This window comes from Thamnophis sirtalis, unplaced genomic scaffold (genome assembly GCF_051295495.1).
Source record: "Thamnophis sirtalis isolate CommonGarterSnake01/CBP01778 unplaced genomic scaffold, rThaSir2_p1.2 scaffold_2, whole genome shotgun sequence".
Lineage (NCBI taxonomy): Eukaryota > Metazoa > Chordata > Lepidosauria > Squamata > Natricidae > Thamnophis > Thamnophis sirtalis.
The window spans coordinates 133,193,661-133,213,658 of NW_028261382.1; the positions used below are offsets into that span (position 1 = coordinate 133,193,661).

At 36.0% G+C, this 19,998-nt stretch overlaps 1 protein-coding gene and 1 long non-coding RNA gene across 3 annotated transcripts in view; one reads left to right on the plus strand and one right to left on the minus strand.

Moving 5' to 3' along the window:
* The window catches only part of GDAP1 (ganglioside induced differentiation associated protein 1), a 357,570-nt gene that overhangs the window by 315,768 nt on the left and 21,804 nt on the right, over positions 1 to 19,998 (minus strand). The gene's annotated exons all lie outside the window — the stretch shown is intronic.
* The window catches only part of LOC106538605 (uncharacterized), a 175,764-nt gene that overhangs the window by 110,979 nt on the left and 44,787 nt on the right, over positions 1 to 19,998 (plus strand). Inside the window, exon 6 of one of the 2 annotated variants that reach the window (XR_015695623.1) lies at positions 12,237 to 12,545. The exons of the other annotated variant lie outside the window; for it this stretch is intronic. This is a non-coding gene — a long non-coding RNA (uncharacterized LOC106538605). The remainder of the gene's footprint in view (positions 1 to 12,236; positions 12,546 to 19,998) is intronic. 2 annotated transcript variants of the gene reach the window in all.

A 19,998-nucleotide genomic window follows, 5' to 3' on the forward strand; every position in this document is an offset into this window, starting at 1 on the left:
GCAGCACCCCCTGCACTTCCCCACCACTATGCATGTGCATGTGACCCCCACGCATGCACCCCCCCAAACCCCACGCATGCACATGTGTCTCCCAAATGTGTGGCAGAGACCCAAAAATCAGCTGGCCAGTGGGAGGTGTGTGCTCATGTGTGGTGGAGCCGAGCTGGGTGTTGACTCACGTGCCATCAGAGAGGGCTTCGCGTGCCACCTGTAGCACACATGCCATTGGTTCGCCATCACAGCCATAGAGTATTTCTGCTATGATCATCCACAATACCACTCAAAAATCTATTTCTTTTGGAAATTCTCTCATTTACTTGTGTCCTATGCTCTATAATATAATAATTCTTATAGTAACAGTGTTTGGTTTTGCAGAATCTAATCTGGGTCAGTCATCAGAATCAGATGCTTAGTCTCCTGAATTTTCAGACATTCTGGTGAGAGAGAAATTCCCTGATGATGGGCTCCCAAAGCTCGGAAAACTAAACCTCTGATCTCGGTGACCAACCCAGATTGGATCCTGCAACATTATCTTGGGACACCTATATTTTCCTTCATTTGTGTTTGGATTTTATTATATATATCTATAGTATTTATATATACAATAGGGAGTGTGAGATAGCTCAGTGGTTAAAGAAACTGAGCTTGTCAAGTGGGAAGTTGATAGCCAGGGTTCAAGACCCAAGTACCATGCAAAATGGTCATCTTCCGTTCCTGCCCCAGCTCCTGCCCATGTTCAAAAGCATGCAAATGTGAGTAGATTAATAGGTACCACTTTGGTGGGAAGATGACAGAATAATATTATAACAGAGTTGGAAGAGACATTGGAGGTCTTCTTAGTTCAACCCCCTTCTCTGGCAGGAAACCATATACCATTTCAAACAAATGGTTCATACAATCTCTTTTTTAAAACTTCCAGTCTTGGAGTACTCACAGAATTCTGTGTGACTTTGGCATATAGCCATGCTGGCCACATCACCATAAAAAAAAATCTTCTGACAACTCTGACTCCCTTGGCCAAGAAAAAGAGATGAGTATCATGCCCTAGAGTCAGACACATCTGGACAGAGCAACCTTTAGCTTTTACATTTATATTTACCGTATTTTTGGAGTATAAGGCGCACTTTTTCCCCCCTTAAAAGAGGGTGAAAATTTGGGTGCGTCAGAATGTAGTCCCACCCACTGACCCCAAGCCTTTGGCCTCTGCCTCCCAGCAATTTACCTCCTTGCAGCAAACGGCGGCTTGCGGAGGCTGCAATAGGTTATAGCAATCCCTGCATCCTGAGACAGCTGATGATTGGGAGAAATTGAAAGTGAAACTTGCTGTTTGCTCTACCAGGCAAATTGCTGGGAGGCAGAGGCAGATTTTTTTTTTTGTGCTAATCAGATTGTTTGATGCAAGGAGTTATTTATAGTCAATAACTATAAATGCCTATAGAATGTTCATATTATTAGACCTGTTTTTTAAAGACTGCTTTATTATTGTTCTAGACAGGTTAACAAAATGAAGAAGCTTTTTAAAATAAATGCTTGATCAGAAGGCCCAGTGCTATTGTATCTTCTTTTAAATAGCAGAGAATAACTATACTTCCAGAAATCACATCAATTTTAATAGTATCTGTACAAGTATAGTCTGAAATGTAATACTACAAACAGTGTATATTATCTGCACTGTTTGCCGTTTGCTGCAAGGAGGCAAATTGCTGGGAGGCAGAGGCAGATATTTTTTCCTTGTTTTCCTCCCCAAAATCTATGTGTGTCTTATACTTCGGTGCGTCTTATACCCAGAAAAATTTGGTAATTGAATATGGAACTATTACAGAATAATTGCAATATATTCCAGTAGCTTTAGAATCAACCATTACAGTTTCTAAGAAACTGAATTTTATGGACTTTTTTTTCAATTCTCTTAAATGGAAAACATGGAGGAAAATCCACTTCTTACCACCTATTGAGGAAAAAACATTATGTAGAAATTACTTTGGGGAATAATGGCAGTTGCCAGCTGCACAAACAATATAGCATCATTGTTCAATTTGAGGAGTAAATAAATTCTCATCAGATTAGTGCAAATCTGTAATTAATATGACATCTTGTAAGCAGGCCATGGACAGCTTTGTGTAAGGATAGGAAGCTGGCTGGGATTCTGTAGGGTGATGAACACATCCTGCAAAATGTGCAATCCTTTTGACTCCCACTGAAAACAGCATGTGATGTTCTTGTAGAAAAGGAGATTCTTTATTCATTAAGAGAGAAAGGAGGGGAAGGCCCTCCTCCTGTGAAATGCTTAGCATTCACTGTACTAATTAACTGTGCTGGGGTAATGGGAACTGTGAGAGATCACAGGCTCACTGGGTGCCTGCGATACCCACAGGATCGGACTGATTTTGTAGGATTTGCAGTATCCTGGTCTATTTCAAAAGACTTTCCTTAATTTCAACATTTTCAATAGAAGTGTACACATCTGTCTTTATACCCAGCAGCTTTCCTGGCCCACAACAAGTCCTCTGTGAGTTTCCCCAACCAAGCTCAGTGGGATCTCTGTCAGCTGCAAGATTTATGTCATCTTTTTCAGTCCTGAGAACTGTTCCTTAAGCTTTTCACATCTGGATTTAATTGGAAAGACATTAAAAGACATTAAGTGTGCTGGAAAAGCATATTTTAAGGAGGATCTTTATAGACACTTCCATTAAAGGAACTAGGAGAGATTAGAATGGGATGTGGACAGGACATCAGCTGTTATTAGGGTCAAAATTGCACTACCAATGGCTTCCTAGCAGTTCTTGAAGAAGACTCTGTTGTACTCAAGTGTGAATTAAAGGAAAGGTATAATCATGGACATTTTAAATATTCATGAAACTGTATATTTTGGACACTGTTTACTGTTGCTCATTTAGTCTAAGTTTCACATTTTTTTGTTCTGTTGTTTGGAATCACAGTAAGTTACAATGTTCAAAAGAAAAAATACAGAGAATGTTACATCTCTTTGGTGATAAACTAAGATGGTTTGGAAGATCTGCTTTACAGATCAGAAGATGCTGTTGTGAGCCCCCTAGTTGGCCAAATAAATCACCATCTTAGGAAAAGAAAGATATGTTTCATATCTAAAGAACTTTGGAGAAAGAAAAAGGTGATGTCTCTATTATATCAGATTTCTCATTCCAAATATGGGCACCCAAAAGCAGATAGTCTATTAGACTGCAATGGAAGGAGAAAAGGACAGAGAGGATTATATGCTCTTACTAGCTGACTTTGACTTCTTTTACCCTAAATTATTTCCATTCCATATAATTCTTAATTGAAACAGTAAGAACTGGTTATTTTCCCATTTTATTTTCATGTGTTCTTTTTTCTTTTAAATTGTGGTTGATGCTAAGCTACTCTGGGAGTCTGTATGACTAAAAGAAAGTCTAAATATCATCCATCAATCAAACAGACCATTAAATAGGGAGCTATAGAGATCCTGGTTTAACATTTCATGGGAGTGCAATCCTACAATATAAACTTATTTATAACCATGAATCTGCCTTCTAAAACAATATAAATAGAAAAGTTCTTCAACAAGTTGGCCTATTAGTATGTACTAGGATTTATAAGGAGGCAGAATGACCATTTTGTATGGTTTTCAAAACCTTGATCAGCTCTGAAAACTTCATAATTCAAAATGAGAATACATATTAATGTGTATATTTATACATTAATGTTACATATTTGTAATTACATTGTGACTATTAAAGCACTTTTTATAAATTACACTAAAATGGGTAGCCTTACCTGGAATGACAGTTTAACAGATAGCTATTTGCTGCGGTCAAAAAATTTGCTGCTGTTGACAAATAATTAAAGATGTCATGGATTGATAGGCAGTTAAATGTAAACATTTTTGTTGTGGATGCAGAGTACTACAATCTTTCTTTTCTTGTTCTTAATATATTCTTGAAATAAATGTGATATTCAAAGACTTTTCCAAAGCAAAAGCATCTGTAGCTAAACAAACAGGCCTTTGAAATTATATCCTGCCTGTCTTTAAAGTGAAAAAAAATTGTGTATGTGTAATGTTTTCCTTTTTATCTTTCAAGAAAAGCAAAACAAATAGTAGTAGAAATCTCCTTCTGTAAACCATCCCATCAAAACAAATGGATTTGATTTATGATTCTCCACCTAAGTCTAGGGGTGTGGGGAGATGAGTTCAAGATTTAGAGCACATAGAAGTATTATTTCTAAATTATTTACTCACAGATAGCACTGTTCTCAGTCAATAGCCACCCATCTGCATGCAGACTTTTGCATATTATCATGTGTAATGGATGCCAATGAGGCATGGAAGAGGGTGGACTGGAACTAAAGGGTATTATGAACACAATATTGGCTTGGTATTCATGTGCGGTCACAATCCTATTGAGAAATTTCATCAATCTATCTATCCCATCTGTTACAGTTATATACTTCTCCAAATGCTTGAACTCGAAGATAAATTATGAATAAATCGACAAAAAAATATTAAACAAGTAACAGGATTTCCTTATCTTTAAGCCAAACACGAACCTACCAATTTTAAAGCCTTCAAAATGTTAATATAAATCTGTAAAAACAATTTATAGAATTAGGAAGGAATAAAAATGTATTGGACAACCCTTGCCCCATTGGGTCATTATTTCAGAGATATTTTCTTACTAGAAATTGAATAATCAAGGACAATAATCAGGCAAAAAAGCAGTGGTAGTAGGAGCAACTCATAACTTCCTGTGGCTTCCCCATTGAGTTTCCTCGTGATATTTGTGGCAAGAGACATTGGAAATTTCCCTTCCTTTCCTTTTCCTTTCCTTGAGGCAGATAAGTCACTGTTGCTAAGTAGGGGAGGAAGCAAGATATTGCAATACTGGCTGAGGAACTGTCACTGAACCCTGAAAATGAAGATCATGTGACCACGTATTAGCATAGTAGCAGCCACTAGCAATGAAACAGCCACAATTTCTCCAAATTTCATTATTGGAAAACATGTGTCCCAGATTTGAACATATTCTATAAGTTAGCCCAATTGAAGTACCTTGTTTCAAAAATTGTTGTCCTATGTTTTTACCATTTCACTTAGTTAAATATTATGACAATGAGATTTTTAGTAGTATATAGATTTCAAAGAATTTTATTCCACATTAGAAAAAATACCTCCCATTTAAGAAATTTTCTTCTATATCTGAACTAGATAAAATGGAAGTTATAGTATAGCTATGGTATAGGTATCAATAATCTATTGTTTGAAAGTCAGGTAGTAGTAGATAAGGCTGGGACTGACAACTTCTGAAAAATGTTGCCAAGAGAATTCCACGGAATTAAATTATTTAAACTTAATTAATTCAACATAGTAAATATGAGTATTTAATAATTCCCCTTTTGTACATTATAGATTATGATTTGTTATTAGATTTTAAAGAAGCTCTGGTGGCCATAATAAAAATTGGGAAGAACAAAAATGATTTTTAAAAAAATGAATGCCTGGATTATATTGCAGCAAGATTGGTGTTGAATTGAAAATATCTGGAATGAAAATTTTGAATTTTGAAAAAGAGCCAAGGTGGCGCAGTGGTTAAAAGCAGCACTGCAGGCTACTGCTAGATCAGCAGGTCAGCGGTTCAAATCTCACCGGCTCAGGGTTGACTCAGCCTTCCATCCTTCCGAGGTGGGTAAAATGAGGACCCAGATTGTTGGGGGCAATATGCTGACTCTCTGTAAACCGCTTAGAGAGGCCTGAAAGGCCTATGAAGCGGTATATAAGTCTACTGCTACTGCTAATTTCCTCCAAGTTATATATGTAATTTGATTATGTAACTGAGAAAACAAGATAGGGAAAGCATGCAGATTATTCTTCTCACTCACTTTATCAGCAGCAGTTACAGAAAGCATCTTTATTTTCTTCCATGTAGTGATATAGTATCTATTATATGTATGTGGTACATGTGTCCACCTCCACTGGGAAGCTCAGGTTAGTCTGTATATACACTGATCTGGGTCACATGTCCAGGAGTGAGGACCATGAAGAGACCTACAATAAAATGATTGTCAACATCCAACTATTGCTCAAAGGTATCTCCCATGTGCGTTGGGAATTTTGGGGTATTTTTTTCCTTACAGCATCCTAGCTCCAATATTTGTGTCCTAAAAATGAAGAATATGAAGATCTGTGACATTATGGTTAGAAAATTATGGTTAAGAGATCAAGTTGCTATTATCATTTCGAACGTAAAATTTTAATGGTTACAGCTCAAACTTTATCTGAAGTTTTATACTGGGATGTGCAAGTCAAAGATCAATTGATATGTGGAGTTATAAAGGTTTCAATTACTAATGAACTTTTATTACCTGGATCTTCAAAGGAAGACACAGTAAATCAATTTTGGTAAAAACAATATATGGTACAAAGAAATGCTCCTTATACATATCATTTTTTTTAAATGTTTTTCCTAATATTTGGAAATATTCTGATATATAATTAATTTATAACGTAATCTAATATTTTGGAAAAGAAGGAATATGGTGGGAAATAAGCCTTTTCTTTCCTGACACCTCCTAGAGCTAAAGCAAAAAGACACTGATAATCAAGGGTTATTGGGAAGGGTTATGTTCTTGAGAAATTATTTTAGGAGATATTAGAGGTAATCCTCAGTTTGTGTTCATTTTTTTATTATTATTATTTATTTTATATTGGTTTTCTCTTTTATTCTTTTTTTTTCTTTTTTCTTTTTTCTTTTTCTTTTTTTGTTTGTAAATGTGTTTTATTTTCCATTTTCATTTCGTACAGTCACATATATACTGTGCATAACCGGGGCCATATAACATTAAACAATAAACACAGCCATTCCTCTTGTCAACAATACCCCCCAAAATACAAACCCAATGTACCACTTCGACCCTCCATACACCCTTTCTTTCGCCCCCCTCCAACTTTCCTTCTTCCCTCCAACATTCCCCTCTACCCTACTTCCCCTCCCCCTCTATCACTCCTCTCTCCCAATACACTCCCTCCCTTCCTTCTCACCCTCCCTCCAATCCTCTCTCCCACCCTCTCTACCCCTCTTTCTTCTTTCCCTCTACTCCTCCCTTCGGTGTATTTCTACTATCTATCAATATATTCAGCTTGTCCTATTTTTACACTGGAATTAAAGAGCAACAGTATACAAGTGCAATCGTGTTACTTTAAAATCTAGCACATACTATATATCCCCCTCCCCCCCTCCCCCCTAAGACCCCACCTCCCTTCCCCCCCTGACTTCCCAGAGCCCGTACACGGTGTAGCTTTTTAACAAACACAGTCTAAAATATATTAAAACAAAGGAAATTTTTTTAAAAAAGAAAGTCAATAACATCTCTGCGTTGAACTCAGCTTCTTGCTGTTGCACAAACTTTAAGCAGTTTAAATTATTCCTAATCTTAAACATAGGCTAACTGGAATTTCTTAGTCCCATATTTGTTTTGTGTATAGTCAATCCATTTTTTCCAGTGTCGTTTATATCTCTCATTTGAGTGGTCTTTAAGATATGCCGATATTTTAGCCATCTCAGCTAGGTTTGTAACTTTCAATGTCCATTCTTGAGTTGTAGGCACGTCTTCCTTCTTCCAGTATTGCGCCACCAACAGTCTTGCTGCCGTTATTAGGTGCAGAACCAAGTTGGTCTCTACCGCTGTAAAGTCAGTACATATACCTAGTAAAAATAACTGAGGAGTGAATTTTATCCTTCGTTTAAAGATATTTTGCATGATCCACCACATTTTTATCCAAAATGCCTTAACCTTTTGACAAGTCCACCATATATGAAAATATGTAGCATCGAGAGAACCACATCTCCAACATTTAGGCTGTACATTCGGATACATATAAGCCAGCTTTTTAGGATCTAAATGCCATCTATAAAACATCTTATAAAAATTTTCTCTCAGCTTTGTGCTTGTGTAAATTTCACATTTCTTACCCATATTCTTTCCCACGTGTGCAGCATTATTGGTTCTTCAATATTCTGAGCCCACTTTATCATACAATCTTTAACCAATTCCGTTTCCGAATCCATCTGTATTAGTACATTATATATCCTCTTTATATGCATTAAGCTTTGATCTCTTATTTGTTTAAACAAATTATCCTCAACTTGGATAAAACCAGTTTTTTGGTCTATTTTCCACCTGGCCTGTAATTGGCCATACTGGAACCATGTTTGAACTACCTTCTCCTCTTTCAATACCTCTAAAGATTTTAGTTGTAGAACCCCCCTTTCCAAAGTGAGAAGTTGTCTGTAAGTGGTTCTATCGTGTTTTTGTTCTATATTCATATTTTCAATTGCATGTCTAGGAATTGCCCACATGGGTAACTTATCAGTTTGTGTTCATTTATTCAGTAACTACTCAAAGATATAGCAGCACTGAAAAAAAATTAAGATATGACTGGCCCTTGAAGTTCAAGCCATCTAAACACCCTCATGGTCACATAATCATGATCCAGGCACAGGGAATTGTGCTCACATGACAACATTTGATGAGCTCTGCAGGCTTCCCACAAGCAAAGTCAGTGGCGAAGTCTGCAGAAAAGGTCACAAGTTGCTCTGGTAAGGTTTCTCCCACTTTTTCTCCCACCCACCACATGCACGAACAGACACACACACACACACCCAGACACACACACACACCCTTCACAGGGGTGGGCTTCAAACATTTCAGCAATGGGTTCTCTGCTTGGTTGCTGGTTGGGGATGGCTATGGTTGGCGTGGCCTGGTGGCCTCCTGCACCATGGCAGGGAGGGCGTTTTTGCCTTTCCTGGGGTCCAGAGGCTTTCCTTGAGCCTCTGGGAGGGCAAAAACTGCCCCTATTTCCCCCTCCCTGAACTTCCATGCAGACCCTCTACTTACCTTGTATCCAAAACGGCCCATGTGAAGACTCCTGGGAGGGACATGGTGGGGTGGCAGCAGTAGGGCATGGTGGGCAGGGCCAGCCAGGGGTGGGATTCAGAGGTTCTCCAAACCAGCCATAACGTTAGCTATTGGTTCTCCCGAACCCAGGCAAACCCATAGCAGCCCACCCCTGATCCTCCACCAACCCTCCTCTGGCTCCCATGACTTGTGTGCAGCTGGCACCAGGTCTATCAAGCCTTCCCAGGCCTACATACCCATTCTCACACTCGTCTACACTCCTTACTGGGACTCCTGCCTCTCCCTGCTTTCTGTAATCCCACACATTTTGGATTTACAATGGCAATCAGGATTGCCAGGGATTGCTGTCACTAAGCAATGTGGTCACATGATGGTGTGCTTTATGACTGCATCATTTAGCAACAGCAATCCCAGGCTCAATTTCCATTGTAACCAAAGGATTTCCTGTATTCAACTAATTGCACAAAGCTTGTCCTGGGGATCCATTTTATCTTCCATATTGAAGGTATATATCTCTTTTTTTCAGATCTGAGATCAAGCATTGATTGTAGATATGCTAATGCTTTGCTAAGTGGTTTGTTTAGATTTTCAGGAAGCAGGCAGAAACCTGAGCCAGCAGCTGGTGAGGAATATAATCTTTAAAGGATAGAAAACTAAAATATAATCCTTAAAGGATAGAAGACTCAAAGTCATCTCATCCCATGCTTAAACATGCCTGTGCTGAATAGAATTCCAAATTTCTTTAAAATGCAGATTTGCTGCTGTTGGGATGTACTTTAATCTAAGATGCTTCCAGATAAACCCTTAGTGGTATAGGCTATAGCTTTTTTTTTGCTGAAGAAAAAAACTCTTGAGCATTCTCATTCTCCACACTTGACTGTTATAATGAATCAAGTTTTGATGATGTTGCTCTTGGAAAACATCTACAGATTGTAGTTAGGCCTAAGTATTGCCATTGGACCATCTTGTGGCAGGTGGAATGCTTACAATGTTTAACTGTTTATTTGTTTCAAAGTGCTGGTACTTTTAAAGTAATAAATGGTTAACTCAGTGAGACAGAAGTAGACCAGAATCTACTGGTAACTTTCTAGGGAATGTAACATCACAAAGGATTTCAAGCTTGCAATGTTTTAACAAATGGGCTAGAGAACTCAGGAAAGAAGCAATTCAGCAGAAACTAATTTGTGAAATAATTTATGTGGAAACTTCTAGAATGAGAAAAGTATCATGTACAACTGCTTAGCAGCATGTTGTTCTGCAACCCTACGTCTGCTTTTTAAAGCTATGTTTGCACCTAACTCTAGTCAGTGGTCTTATCAACCAAGTAAATCCCATAAGTCTATGATTTGATTCTGCTCATTCCTTCCTGGAAGAGAATTTTCTGCCCCATTGGACAATAGCCCTCACTTGTTTTCTGTTCAGTAACTGAGGTCTTATGCCACGTTCCCAAGCCTACTGGTAGTTTTGTAAGTAGCCTTGTAGTGTAGAGCCATTTTATTTTATCATCTACCTCTGGTGATCTTCCCAAGAGAAGTCTGGCTGCTCCAGATGCTAACTATACATTTTATTCTGTAGTATTATTTCTATAATTTGCTTTGGTGGTATCATATTTGTTCTGTGCCCAGTCACCCTTTTCTGTTGCTACTGGCATTCACTATCATGCCACACATCTTCCTTCCTTCCTTCCTTCCTTCCTTCCTTCCTTCCTTCCTTCCTTCCTTCCTTCCTTCCTTCCTTCCTTCCATGTTGGTGTTTTGTTTTTCTCAGTCTCTTTTACTGTTTTATAAGTTTTATGTTTGAACGGCTTTGGGTTGCAATTTAGAGCTCATAATGTGGACCCACCAACAATGACATTTCTATTCTTTCATCTAATTTTGTAAGCTTCTTTACATAGTTGTCAAAATATCTTAAGTCAATTAACAATATAATACCTAGAAATAAGTCCCATTTAACTCATTGCTATTTGCTGGCACCTACTCAACTTGCTCCAGCGTTTGTGGGAAGATTTATTTAACAGCATTCTTTTAAGATCATAAGAATTCAGAATTAACTTAGAAAGGGACAACTGTAACCCAAAACAGTGGATTGGCTGAAGGTTTAGCAGCATTATTGCTTTAATAACTATTTTTTTTAAATAACTGCTCATAAAATATTAAGAGCTCTTGACCAAGTTATCTTGTTTTATTTCTCCACCATCGTCTTCTTTTCTTAATGCACTGCATCCTTTAGTTTATAAGCCTGAAAGCATGGACTGTGTAGCTTTGATTCTGTACATTGTTCTGAGAGCCTTTAGGCTAAATCTTGAAATAGGCATGTTTAAGCTGAATTAATAAAGATAGAAATAACTAAAGAGTGTCCTTTCTATAGAAAGAATTAGATTAGGCTTCCTTCCAATCTTCAGAATGTGTGCCAGTCGTATAAGATAAATGTCATATATATACACAGGATAACTATTGAGTAACACCTTGGAAAGAAATTGAAAAACATTGCTATTATAAGAACCGTGCTCTTAAAATAATTAGTTAAGACAGCCGCTATATTTCAACTGAAAAATATTGTCATTATCATAAGAACCAAACTGAAACCATGTTTTTCTAGAGTAGCCTCTGTATGCAAACTGTGTTTGTAAGAACAACCTGATGTTATTAAATTGTCATTACAATATCCAGTTTCCCACAAAAGAGAACCAAAGGGAAAGAAATTTAACAAATTTATATATGATTTTCTAATTGCTAATTGGCTTAAGGAAAGCTAAAAACCACCAAGCTGATTGGAAACATGCATTTCCAGCCAGATCCAGACATATTTATAATGAGAAGAGGAGCCAAGACAAATAAAAAACGGAATTGTGCATCCTGTTGGCATTGTGTTTTGGCATTGCTATATCTGTACAGAAAACAAGTGATACATGAAATGTGTAAAGACATCTGTTTCATAACCTATGGGGCTTTTCTCTCAGTTATAAAATCTTCTGAGGGAGAGAAATATTTCTGTATATCTATGCAGATGCTCTTTTGTTTAAAAAATCATTCAAAGAGGCTTTAGAAAGAGAATTTGTCCATGTCTGATATTCCGTCTGTCTTCAGTTTAACAAAAATTGACTAGCATCGAGTTATCAAGACCCAGTTCATTGCAAATATGCTGAGTTTAAACTCATTGTCTTTGGAACACACTTCATGGATATGATTTTCATCCATCCACCCCTTCCCACCCCATCCCACACAAATATAGTGAAAAGATTTTCAGAATATTACAGGGAAAGAGTTAAAGATAGTAAAATGCATTATAAAACTTTAATGTTTTGTTTAATTCTTTCACTCTAGTATTTAATTGTAAGAACCAATCCTCAAATCCCTATGCACAAAACATCCTGGAGGGAATTACATATGCTTCTGTGATGAAGACGCAGGAATCTCCAGAATCTAATGATCTCGGAATCTAATGACCCTAGCCAATGTAACTTCAGTGGACACCCAGCAATTTATCCCAAACATTTGTGCTACTCAGATTCTACAGTCTTCAAACAAGACTAGTGCTCAGAGAATTTTTTTTCTTTATTTGGTTGATTATTTCCTGTGATGCCCCAAGAAACTCAAAATGGTCCAGAATTACACATTTGTCTTAGAAGACAGGTATTATTCAACCTTTCATTACTATGGAGATTTTTAAAAAAGATTACCATAGTGATATGTCATATACTGTTACTGAATTAAGGCTAATGAAGTAGATGTTGTCTTCATGTTTATTTTATAGTTTTTGTTGTTAAAATCATGCCACATTATGCCCTGATCTTTCCATGATTAAAAAACAGTACAGTACAAAATGTGTTTATCCGTTCTTTGCATTTTAGCACTGTGCTTTCATAGAGATTAAAAGTACTGTAACTAATTTACAGCCATTTCATTATTTTATTAAAGCTCTTCATCCTGCATTGTTATTCAATCTAGTTAGGATTTATTTTATGAAAATAACCTAAGAATTCAAAGCTTTGTTGTTAATCAGATAATACTCTTAAATTAATGCTACTTAGAATAAATATAAATGCCTTCATTCTGAGATTCTGAAAATATTCATTTCTTTTCAGTTCTATTTCAATCAGATCTCTCTAATTTGTATTATGTATGTACACATAATTTGTATGTGTGTATGTGTCTGTAAAGCTGAAATTATAGTCTAATGAATGATGCAATGCAGATGGCACCATTTTGCCATATGTGTGTGTGTGTATGTATGTGTGTGTGTGTGTATGTATGTATGTATGTATGTATGTATGTATGTATGTATGTATGTATGTATGTTGTATTTGTGCTGATAAATAAATAAAGGGAGACTAGTATAGATCTATTTCAAGCTATCTAATAGATACCTTTCACCCTGGCTTGGCTGATAACGGATAAGAGCCTGTGGCCTAATGGCTAAGATGTCTGCCTAATATGTAATATAGCCCAGGTTCAAATCCCAGTAAGGGTATAGCTGATGAGAGCTAAATAGCTTGAAATAGATCTATACTAGTCTTCATTTATTTATTTATATATATATATATATATATATATATATATATATATATATATATATATATATATATATATATATATATATATATATATATATATATATATATATATATATATATATATATATATATATATATATATATATATATATATATAGTCAAACTCACAGCCTACGGGCTGGATGCCTCACGTGCTGGCCACACCCACCCCCAGTTTAGCAAATGGGAGGAAGTTCCAATACGTCACATGATGATGCAGTGATGCCATGATTTTGACACCCCTGTTATATAGTGTGTGCATGCGTGTATGTGTGCTTATTTTAGTGCAATTTTATTCTGCCATGTAAAGTTTTGTAATAAATATTTTACTACTTTGTTTTAGCAAAGACTTCAGATAGATACATGTGTTTCACCTTTTTATCCTTGGAATTCCTTAAATGGGAACTAGTGCTCTTATTCAAAAGAATTGCTTGCTTTTGTTGTAATATTGTCTTCAAAGAAATAGAGATACATGTTGTTATGGGTAAAGAAAGAAGCAGAGGTTCCCATGAATGAGTTCTTCAAACTGCGTGAGAAACTAGGTTATTTCATGAAGGAGTTACAAAATTGCTGAACAAAATCAGAAATACTTAACTGAAGTGACAATGAAACTGTTTTTGGATTAATTCCCTTTTTTTTAAAAAAAAGTATTCACTGTCATCATTTGTGAAAGTAACACCAGAAAGAACTGTGAGAATATCTAAGAAAAGTTGTCTCCAAGAAGTGATCAGCCTATTGAAAAGTTTCATTTAGCAAATCTATGCCATGTTCTTGCTTCAGAAAGCTCAGGGTGACATTCAAATGATTTCCAGATGGTCTTTCTTCAGGAAACCTTACAACATAATGCTTATTTTATCACCATCTTCCAGAGTTACTGTTTTGCTAGAACATTGACAAAATAGGGAATCTCACAATCTTATTTTTGCTTCCATCTATTTTGGAAAGTAATCATTATTATATAAGAGGATGAAAATTTAGCTTCTGGTTTAAAGTATATAATGATGAAACCCCAAGTGGTTGATCAGATGCCAGAATGATATTCATATATAATAGAAACACGTCAGATTAATAAGTAGCTAATAGAATAATGGAAATATGAAAATGCATTTTTCCTGCATATTCTTAGAGGAGGATGCTTCAACTGGCATACCAGCTTTTTATTTATTTATTTATTTATATGGGCAGCAAATTTACATGCTGCCCATATAAACAAAATTATTCAAGCATAGGATATGGTGTGATTGGATCTTATTTCTGCTTTTTTTGAGTCTGTATGGTCAGGCAGATATTTTTAGAAAGTGGGAAACGCAGAAGAAAGAAATGGATGAGAATGTTCAGTTGATATGTAGTGATTGACTTAGCTCATTTAATCAGAACCATTTACCACATGATCTCACCAGCATAGTATCTGAACATAAATATTGTTTTCAACTTTAAAAAGTCTCCCCTTGAGGTGACCTTTGAATCTCATGTGCCATTTGCTAATAAAAATGTCTTGAAGATGTGCAAACCTGGACTTTACTGCTGTTGTTAATGTATTAATCTTTCAGAAGCATCAAGCATCTGGGAGAAAATTTAGACAATAAACAGACTAACTCAGGCACAATTGCTCAGGACTGCAAAGATTCAAAGGCCATCATCTAGGAAAATACCAGCACCCGTGACTGTCACTGCATCCTTATAAACCTGTCATCAGGCAACAGTGATGTCTAAGTAGAAAGGAATAAAATCAATTATTAATGCTATTATTTCAGTCTTATGTGGAGACAGTACCATAATATTCATGGTACTGTTTATGAGGAAAACAAAGAAAATATTGACTTTTTTTCCTAGTCACACAGAAAAACAATTAATTATTTAGGCTGCTGTGGAGATATTGAAAATCTAATCCAATAACTGGAGTCCTTAAAAAGCAAGTAATTAACAGTTGACCCAGAAGTGTAGATGAAGTTAAGTTTACAGTTAAATCCAACTCAAGGAAAACTAGAAGTCAACAATGAAATAAGTTTACTTTTTTGTAATGTAGAACATTTCCTCAAAAAAGAAATAGTTAATATTTTAAATTAACCAAGGGTGATAATTGTAGTTCACAATAATTGTGATAATTGTAGTTGTTGTCTTCGTATAGCTTGCTTTATGTCAGCATTATACATTGTTCCTACTATTACATTATAGTTGTTTCAAACTGAAATGTAGATCATGAATATTTGCTTATATATTAATGATTAGTCCCAACATATTTCATGCGAAAACTGTGGTACTTTTAGATTTCTTTTTCTGTTTATTGACTGATTGAAACATTTGTCGCCTCAATTCTGTTCTCCGTTGTGTGAAACACATTTTTACGTTGTTCTGTGTTTTTATTTGCCCCACCATTGTATCAATTGAGTGTTTTTAGTCACTGCATTCTGATCCCTATCCAATGCAGTAAAATCGCAATTCATTATACAGCAATTATGTCTTTGCTTTCTTGACTTGTAAATGACTAAAATCAGATTTGACATATATCACCTGCTATTAATAACAAGAACTCAATTAGACTGTACTTTCCGTTCTGCAGCTGTCTGCAATGAAAGGGATGTCTTCTCATATTCTGGAGTCCTATTTTTTATATATCCAAATGCTGTTTTAAAAATTAGCAAAAAATATGTGAATACATTTGCTGGGGAAAAAAACCCAGCAAAAACTAGGATATAATAAGAATTTTCATGAACATAAGTTATCTGCAAGTGGTAAGGTTAGATGTCAAAAAGTCAAGATGGCATCCATAAACATACCATCAAAGGTCCCTTTATTAGATGTGTTGTACATGCCTGTTGAGATGAGTAACCATATAAATTAGAGATAGATAGATAGATGATAGATAGATAGATAGATAGATAGATAGATAGATAGATAGATAGATAGATTAGATTAGATTAGATAGACAAATAAATAAATAAATAAATGGCTAGGACTTTAATGTCATGAACTACCATCTTGAATTTTGAACACAGAAAATGCACAAATAGAAGTGATACCCTGTATGCTGTTGTGCTTGAATAACTCCTTCAAAAGTCAGTGTAGCAATGTAACCCCTATAAAATCCATCCAATCATTAGCTATACTATTTTGCAGGAGAATGTATAAGGAATAGTGTACTTTAGGCATTAAGAGCTGAGGTGGCGCAGTGGGTAGAGTGCAGTACTGGAGGCCACTTCAGCTGACTGCTATCTGCAGTTCAGCAGTTCAAATCTCACCAGCTCAGGGTTGACTCAGCCTTCCATCCTTCTGAGGTGGGTAAAATGAGGACCCAGATTGTGGGGGAGATATGCTGACTCTGTAAACCGCTTAGAGAGGGCTGAAAGCCCTATGAAGTGGTATATAAGTCTAACTGCTATTGCTATTATAGTGTGTGTGTTTTTTGGAAGTAAAGGAGAGATCACTTCATACCATCTTTTAAGGGAGATTAACGAGGTCAAAATGGCAGGTGTGGCCAGGAATTGAAACTCTTTCTATATAAAGGTAAAAAGTGATGGAGCTTTGTTTTTCAGATCATGCCCACTATTGAAGGCTGAAGCACACACACCTGTAGATTGCCCTGCTATCCAGCTGCAAGGCTTTGTGTATAATTCAGCATGTTAAAAACATATGTACTAATATTTTTAAGGCTATTGTATGGCAATTTATGTTGAAGATGAATTTCATTGGACACATGGGAATAAAGTCTCAGCAGTCAGAACCAGCACTAAGCTGCATTTCCATGGCTAAGAAGATAGGTCTCAAATGTCCTGGCTTTGCCCATGCTAGTCTGAAACAAGAGATTCAAATGGTTGCAACATGCAAATTTCTGTGGAAATTTCTGAATATAACTCTGGATTTAATCTAGTTCTTTATCTCCCACAGCAAAATAGACATTGCTGGGAAGTACCTGGCCCAAAATCATCTCCAAACATGAGCAAATGTTCACTCACATGATAAATTGATGTCCATCCATATTAATCATATATTTTATTTTAAAATTTAGATTATAAAACAACCTACAGTTTCTACGTTGGTGAGGAGAAATTATTTTAAATATAGTTGCTTTACAAATTATTTTTTTAATTTGGTAGATAATATCAAAATATCCACATCAACTTAGTCAAGTTTACCACATCCTAAAAACTCTTCTGTTATCTTGCTCAATGTCTCATTTTCCAGAAGCCAATAGGCTTTCCTGCAAGTGATCCTAACCAACAGAGATTTCCCTCAAGAGGCAAAGAGAGCATGAACATTGGGAGGAAGTGTCTTTGTCATCTGCTGCTGAAATTAAAATTGGAATCTAGTAGTTTTATGCATGTAACATTTCGGAATATCCAAGGTCAACAACCGTAGAGAAATACTGGATCAGATCCCATGGACAGAAATTCTGAGGTCAAAGGAAATGTGAATATAGGAGGGTTGGGAATTTCTAAAAAAATAAGATACTGGAAGTACAATTGCATTTCATTCTAACAAGGAAAAGTGCAGCTAGGAGTCAGTTTAGGAAACCATTAGAGTATTGTTTTCCTTCTTCCTTCCTTCCTTCCTTCCTTCCTTCCTTCCTTCCTTCCTTCCTTCCTTCCTATTTTGAATGAACCACGAATTAAAAGGAACATGTATAGGATAGGGAAGTAAGCATGATCACCAAGGAATTGTACAAATAAGTAGTAATATCGGTAAAAAGTAACTTGGGCTAAAGCACTTAGGGAACTCAAGGAAAGCTAAAAATAACAAAATGGACTTCCTGACTATGTAGGAGAGAAAAGGAAGACTACATCAAAGGAGAGGAAAGAAAGTTAGAAGTCTCTTCCTAGCAATAATAACAAATTGGAATTCATCAGTACCTATTTTGCTTCAGTCTTCTCCCCCAAAGAGAATTGTATTATCCCAAAGCTTATATCTGTTTAATCCATTGTAGCAAGTAGAGTAGATATAAGGGTTCTTCATCTCTTCAATCAGTTCACGAGTGCTTGGATCATTTTAATATATATCCCAAATTATAAACCACCTGAACAAAACATATTTACATATTTCTCATTCATTACTATGGATTTATACTAAAGGATTCGGAAATGTCTCATGTTGATTATTATAATATTTTGTTACACGCACATACACACACACACACACACAATTACTTGTACTGAGCTTACATACTAAGCCTAAACTAAAGTGGTGTATGATGCTTAGCTTAGATGTCAATAACTGGATAGAGCACACATGCATGATTATTTCTTCAGCTCCAGAGTTAGATGACCAGGAGAAATATAGATATGGGCAAGTGGGGTAAATGTTGCCTGACAAGGCAATACTTCTTACTCAGAGAAAGAAACGACAAAGCCAAATTCTTTAGAAACCAAGATCTCAGTGAGAACGCTATCCATGGACCCACAAATTGGATACAAAAACTCTACTTGAAGATGGATGTTGTCTAACCTTCCATTTCCTACAGTGGCCAGCTGAAGGAGTCTGGGAATCCCACCCTTAGGACAGAAGGGCAATAGCTTGTCCAAGGCTGTTCCTTAGCAACCAGAAAGTCAATGGCAAAGCACACTGACAGGATGCTGAATATGCATTTCTCCCACAGGACTGCAGCTTGTTTCGGCCTTTGCTATTGCAGTGCATCTCCAGAAATCCTCTTTGTTGTAGGTTCTTTCTTTGCTGCCTCAGATTGTTAAATCCAAGTAATTTAAAACCAAAGCATAAACTTGAAAAAACAGATTTTTAAACATAGAAGGTGTTAAGAATATATAATACAGTCATTTTTTTGGCTGCTTTGTTAAAATCTTGGAATTGTTTATTTGTGATTTGTGTTATGCTCTATTAAGAATTCATAGTTATTCATACCACAGGGACAGAGCTAGTTTTAAAACAGCTAGCTCATCTTTTTCATCAAATTTTTTATACATGACAATATGTTAATATTAAGAAAAGCATGGATACATTAAAACAAAATCCTTTGATTGTTAGCAGCTCTGTATAATTAACTAAAATGTATTCACAATACACCCTTGGAAACTTTTTTGTCATAAGATACATCTTTGAGCCAGTTACAAGAAAAATTAATTTCAATATTATTTAAGATTCATGAAAATTAGAGACATCTGTGGGTGGGTTAAAAAATTAAGACGGCGAAGCAGCCATCTTTAGTCCCTGAATGGAAATACTAAGGAATGGGGAGTACAACAGTACTTGGTCATTCTCTTTGCTAGACAATCACTAGTCTTTCTCATAGATACAAAAACATTATGTAAACTTTTGTTTACTTTATAGACAGAAAGACATTACTTGCTTTTTTAAAAATAATAAGTGCTTTAGTGAATGATTTGGTCCAGCATTCTGCATCCCAGAATGGTCATGTATGCTCCCTTTGGCTCAGAACATAATTATCAAAACATGGTGCTATATAGCCTTTTTTCTGAATTTGCCTGATTCATTTTTAAAACTAACTGAATTATGCACATCCTAAACTCCTTGTATTTTACTTCAATGTTAGTATAACATTGCTGGAGAAGGTTGTTTTTTTTAAA